This window comes from Leiobunum rupestre, chromosome 3 (genome assembly GCF_980474605.1).
Source record: "Leiobunum rupestre chromosome 3, qqLeiRupe1.1.hap1, whole genome shotgun sequence".
NCBI classification, from domain to species: domain Eukaryota; kingdom Metazoa; phylum Arthropoda; class Arachnida; order Opiliones; family Sclerosomatidae; genus Leiobunum; species Leiobunum rupestre.
The window spans coordinates 46,451,556-46,458,060 of NC_143386.1; the positions used below are offsets into that span (position 1 = coordinate 46,451,556).

The 6,505-nt window shown below is 35.7% G+C and overlaps 1 long non-coding RNA gene across 2 annotated transcripts; it reads right to left on the reverse strand.

The window, feature by feature from the left end:
- Positions 1 to 3,820: 3,820 nt before the first annotated feature.
- Positions 3,821 to 5,832, reverse strand: LOC149951980 (uncharacterized). 2 transcript variants are annotated; one of them, XR_016480052.1, is made up of 8 exons: positions 5,809 to 5,832; positions 5,601 to 5,737; positions 5,437 to 5,528; positions 5,313 to 5,356; positions 5,151 to 5,248; positions 5,016 to 5,086; positions 4,736 to 4,933; positions 3,822 to 4,642 (listed from the first exon to the last, which is right to left on the reverse strand). It is a non-coding gene; the product is annotated as an uncharacterized LOC149951980 (long non-coding RNA). The 2 variants fall into 2 exon arrangements; XR_016480053.1 differs by lacking the exons at positions 4,736 to 4,933; positions 5,016 to 5,086 and having other exon boundaries at positions 3,821 to 4,735; positions 5,132 to 5,248.
- Between the last annotated feature and the right edge of the window lie 673 nt (positions 5,833 to 6,505).

Genomic DNA, 6,505 nt, shown 5'->3' on the forward strand with positions numbered 1-6,505 from the left:
TGTATGACCGGCGAGTGTTCTACCACAGAACCACCGATACATGTTAAGAAAATTATAAGCTCAGCTTAAGCGGAATCGTTTATTACAAATTAACAGAGCATTAATTTTCAGTTTTTAAAATAGAACGAAATTTCGTGTTCCATTTAAATTATTGCATCGAATGTAACGTCTTCTCTGTTGATTAAAAAGAATGTGCCGCCCAGGATTCGAACCCGAGCCCTTCTATATAACAGGCAAATGTTTTTTTTTTTTTTTTGAGATACACAAACATCAGTGTCGACCCGAGGCCTTAGACACCAGAACACACACAATAACTGATTAATCAGGGTGAGATAGGTGTAACGGCCACGCCAACGGGGGGGTGCGTGGGGACAGGGGTGGGGACACCCGTGGCGGAAGTATCCCGACCACCCGTTGGGGGATTGGTAGTCGTCCTCACACGGCCTTCCACAAACTCTGCCTCCCGGACGCCTGGGATTACAGGAGTGAGCCACTACTCTTCTACCACAGAACCACCGATGCATATAACGTTTCTTAGAAAATTATAAACTCAGCTTAGCAGAAGAGTATATTAATGGTTTTTAAAGTCTACATTTTTTACGTATGAAATTTTAAAGGTCAAATCTTGTTTCAGCGCAGTCAGCAAAGATAAGAGGGTTAAAGGGTAGAACCTGTGGGTGGTCCACTTTGTTAGTTTTTTGTTATTTATTTACGGGTTTTATTATCGTCTTAAATATAGTTGTAATAACGCAAATGCGTTTATTTAACGATTATTGATATAAGAGCTGCCGTTTAGTCATGTGGCTCTCTGTGCCTTGTTGATGGTAAGGTTTTTGCTTCTTGGTAATACTTTTGGTGTGGATATTTGGATATCTACGATTCCTAACGCAGTCATTAATTTCCTGGGTGTGCGAGTCATTATATGATATTGGAAATTGGACGGCATTGGTCTTTTGCATGCGGTATGTGTCACAACGTCCACTGGAAGTCTACGAGTCGTCCACTACCAGAGGTCGAATATAGCTATTCTACGGTATCTTCATCAAGGGCGAGTGTTGAAATAAAATGAGCGTTAAAGATGCGGCAAGTATGTCGTAAGCGAGAAAAATACAAATACCCTGTGTAGATATTTCTTTCATTAAAATTTGCTTCGTATTATATTTAACTGATAAATTTGTTCTGTAAAAAGGGTTTAATTCAATTGTGCATTGTTATAGTACGTCTAACTCACTGTTGTAACTACTTAACTTATAATATTCTGAATAAATTAAAATTGGTCGTTTCGTCTCAATTATTTTAATTATAATTAAAATTTTATACCGGGCGGGATAAAACTGGGATAACATTTTTAACAAATAACTCTAAATTGCGGAGATATCTTCAAGGGTCATCTCGAGAAATTAATACCACTAGGGACAATTCTTCCGAGGAGAGGTATATTTTGGAAAGCTTGCCAACTTGTTAATATTTTATTTACAAAAATGCCTTCGCGGTGTTTTATTCCGTCGTGTAAAAAGCGACGATATTCCGGTCGCGAAAATATGTAATTTTCAGGTAATAAACATTAGGCCTCGGCTAATAAACGGCAGGAAATTTAGACTTTTAGGCTTAATGTTTATGAAGCGCACCTGCAAATGAAATAGGTTTACAGATTCCTTATTACAAATATATTTAAGAAAACCAATATTAAATTTAATACTTTTACGATTATATTTAAGTTATTACCCGCAAGCTGTTACGATCTCAAAATCGAAAAAAACCCAGCGAAATCCTACGGGTATATCCCGAGCTTGGCTGTCGATTGCATCGTCTGCAATTAGCCTTTTCAGTTTACATAAGAGCCACGTAGTGGCAAATGCGAGAAGCTCATGAACTGCTGGATTTTCGTCTGCTAAGCAGACGATTTTTCAATAAAGTGGCTGCTTAGCAGACAAAAATCCAGCAGTTTATGAGCTTCTTGCTCTATGTAAACTGAAAAGGCTAATTGACTCTCGCGAGAGTAGGGGAACCACTCTACGGCCTCTCATTGGCTGAAGATTTAAAACGAACTGGCGACAAGCTCGGCCGTAGGCGGCAGCATTCTAGTTACCTACGAGATTTCTATGAAATTTTCCAAATTGCGGAAAATTTTCCGCAAATCGGAAAAATAAAAAATTGAAACATAAATTTCTGTTTAAGGGTTTTTAATGTTTTTAACTTTTTATCGATATAAAATGTCTAATATCAGTAAACATACTACAAAACATTAATAGTGTTACACTGTTCATCAGTTTAAACTAGTCTAGAGGTTTAGTTTTACTTTTAGATTCGAAAAAATGAAGCGAAAATGCCGCTTTATTTCAATTTGTACAACAATATGTTAGACAAATCATGGAATTAAAACATTTTTAATTTTTTGTGGAAAAATACGGAACATTTTCCGGAAAAAAGGCCTCGGTCATTTTCCGGAAAATTTTCCGACTTACAACACTTAGCCTAGTTAGTCTAAACAAAACAAACATATGTATAACTTTTGCTATAGGTTCAATTATGATAAAATTACTAAATTAGTCCCTGTATTGAATTTTTGTCAGTCACTCACAAATTTGATAACTAAATCATGAAATATTTAAACAAATGAAAGAAAAAGTACTTAGCAATTACCAGAGTATGTTTTAGCCACAAATAAAGACCAAACGAAACAGGGTAATACGCATTCATTATAATGCAGCCATCTGAACCGCCATAAATATAAAAAAGAGAAAAGTTACCGTAGGCTACAACAAGCGCAAAACCAAGCAGCAATGACTTTAAATACTGTTTAAGTTTACTTTTTTACGTTGGTTACCTCGATTGGTTTACAAAATCCTATTTTACCGATCACAAGAACCATAGAACCCAACCCTGCTGCTTGGTTTTGCAGGGGCTAGTAGGCCCAGTGCTTCCACTTCCAAAAGATCATTTTACCCAGACATAAGCTGAAAAATACCCACTTTTACCTTTTCCAAATTTCCAAAATACCCTTAAAATTCCCACAAGAATCAAACAATAAAATACCCACTTATACCCATTTTTAATTTAAAAATACCATTAAAATTCCCATTAAAAATGTAGTTTAATTATCACAGTTTTTTTCTTTAATTTTTACAAAGAAAAAGACACTAATATTAATGGTAGGTATGCAGTTCGCTATATTAGGGACGAAAACAATATTTTGGTCTGCTCCAATCGGCAAAGCTGACAACAGAGAAAGAACCTAAAAGGGTCTCGACATAAGCAAAACCAGTTTTCCACTTACGGCCAACTTAGTTACACTTTGTCAAAAAGGGAAATTATATTTCATGGTAGATTATTTTAAAAATTTTTAAATACCCTTAAATTTCCCATGAAATGTTCAAAATACCCTCATTTTACCCATTACCCTCAATCTCGAAAAAAAAATCCCTCTCGAGGTCCATTTTACGCGAAAAAGGGTAAAATACCCTCAAAGTGGAAGCACTGAGTAGGCCACACCAGAGAGTGTAAAGTCGCTTCGCTACAGAGAGGCGCCTCTCTTTAAAAAATCCGTGGTACGATTTTATTCGCCGAGAATGTCCACAATTCCCGGGCGTTTGATGGCGCTAGTAGTATCTCCGGCGCGCGCTAGATTAGAGTTTGAGAAGCCGCAAAAAAGGAAGTGTTTTAGGTATTTTTGCAAGTTTAATTTATTTTGAAATGTCTTGTTCGGCTAAAAATTGTAAATCGAATAAAAAGGTAACCACGCGTCTGTCTTTTTTTTTTCAAGTTTCCAGGGATAAAGACCGGTGAATACGCGTTTTAATTTAATAAGCATTAACATTTCTTAAAACTTAATAGTTCTGCAGTGGCTGCAAAATGTAAACAGTGAAAAGCTCCAAAATAAAACTACAAATTACTTGCACTTTAACCACGTATTTTGCGGTCTTCATTTCACTGACGATTGTTTTATGAATATCAAAACCAAAAACCGGCTTACACCATTAGCTACACCTACTATTTTTTTTGGAAAATTCCAATGAAACCACGGTTTTCCCTAGGTAAACTGAAGGCAAAAACATATCCCGCCATGGTCTCTTACTGCCTTATGTTCATTTATAATTAATTCAAATAGTAGCAAATATAAATGCACCTGAAGATCATATTACAACTACAATCTTGTGTAAGGTAAACGCAGCACTACAAATGCCAAATTATGCCCTCCAAAATCAATTCAACGAAGAAAATGATAATTTATATAAAATATTCACAATGATGAACACTAGCTTTAAATGAATTTTTTTTTACTGGATGAAGTCAATTCCTATGAATTTAAACCCAGAACTATATATTGAATTCTATTCCATTTAAATATATTTGTACTTAACATAATTATAGCCATTCAACTAAACATTTTGACAATAATGAAAACGATAACATTGAAGGTTTCGTCGAGGGGGTAGGCACTTGGAAAAAAATTGTACACCAGATTTCCAAATATTTCCAATATTTCTTGTGGATTTCTAGGAATGTTTATTTTTATTTCTCGCTATTTGTACACCATATTTCTTAAGTGGCTACCCCCTCGGGTTTCGTAGACTTCGGTCCATATGGAAGGTCAAAATAGTACGCAAATCAGGCCCTAGTGTTCATGGTGAATGACATAAAACTGAAATTCAAACCACCAATTGGTTACTTCCTCACAAAAGATGCTTGTCACGAACAGACTTTGAAGATATTGCTTCATGATTGCGTAACTCACCTAAAACGTATTGGCCTTATTGTCAAAGCTGTAGTCTGTGACCAAGGAACAGGCAATCAAAATTTGTTCAAAAGTATGGGGATATCAGTGGAAAAGCCATTCATTGAAATTGATCCTCCACATCTCTTGAAAAGTGTGAGGAACAATTTCAAACGGTATCCCATAATAGTGGAAGGCAATCTAGTTTCTTGGGCAGTCCTAGAACATTTTTTCAAAATAGACCAAGAAATTGGTAAGTTTCAAAGCACACATATGCTGAAACGTAAACATATCAAGTTACCAGCATTTTCTAACATGAAAGTCAGTTTAGCTGCCCAAATTTGCAGTCAAATTGTTTCTAATTCAAATGGCCTGTTCAATGGGATTAGGAGAGTTTTAACAATTGAAAGCACATACACAGCAGAGTTCCTCTTACACATTAACGGCCTTTTTGATTGCTGCAATAGCAGGACATTAAACAATGAAACACACTGTAAGAGAGCAATGACTGATCAATCCATCCACATACCAATGCTGAAAGAAAAATTGGAAAGGTTTAATACATGGTAGCTTCAGAACTGTAGGTATAAAACCTTACCTTGTATTGAAGGGTGGAAACTATCAATTCAGTCTTTGCTACTCCTATGGAATGATATAAAGGATAATTTTGGTTTTAAGTTCTTAGTAACTGGAAGAATTAGTCAAGATTTTTAGAAAACTACTTTGGTTCCATTTTCCAATAAGGAGACAATTGAGATCTTCCAAATCCTCAACAATACCAGGCAGCGTACAGAGCTGCATCAGTCAATAACCTCTTAAAACCATCAGATTCATATTGAATTGACAATTTGGATGACTTTATTTTAAACAGACTCGTTTAAAGTACCTGGACCATGATGAAGAATTGTCCAAATATGATAACCATTGGGTTTTGCAAGGTAAAGGACAATTCACTGACAAAGATTATATTTAATTAAGATTTGGCCAGCCCATAAAATATTCCACTTTAGATTCCACGAATTTCTTTTGATATATTAAAAAAGTACAGTTGATAATAATGAAATGAAATAGGGAGGGATTTTTCTTGTACTTACTTTTATATTTCTTACGAAATCAACTGTTTTACTTAAATAGTTAAAATAATTCAACATCACAGCTGACTGAGCTGAATTCAACTTTAACCTACTGAGAGCAAATTTTATTTTTCTTTGATAAGCAATTTTACAGTGCCATGATGCCATCGTGTGTCCGGGAATTGCAAACACCGTCGTCTGCTTCTTCAACGCTCTCATGGGGAAAAAACGTACCACGAAATTTTAACATTACGGGGATAGGAAGAGGCGCCTCTCTGTAGCGAAGCGACTTTACACTCTCTGGCCACACTTACGAGGAGTGTACCCGAGGTGTAAATCACCGATTTTGATGAAACTCGGGGGGGGGGGGGGGGGGTATGTAGACGTTGGGGTAACATGAAATTCCACCAAGGGAAAAGTTACGCTGGGCTTCCGTTTTGCTATGGCAACCGAAAATGTTTTTGACAACTTAAAATGAAAAAATCTACATTTAAAAAAGCATGGGATTTTCTCGGTTACCCAAATTTTATTATTTCACCCAAATGTAGCCGATATTAGTAGTTTTCACACAATTCTACCCAATTTTTGTCATTTTACCCCAATTTTAGACGATATTAGTTGGTTAAACCCGATTTTATCCAATTTTAAAATTTAGGTCATTTTACCCAATTTTATTCTTTTTACCCAATTTTGGTCAATTTAGCCAATTTTTGTCGAT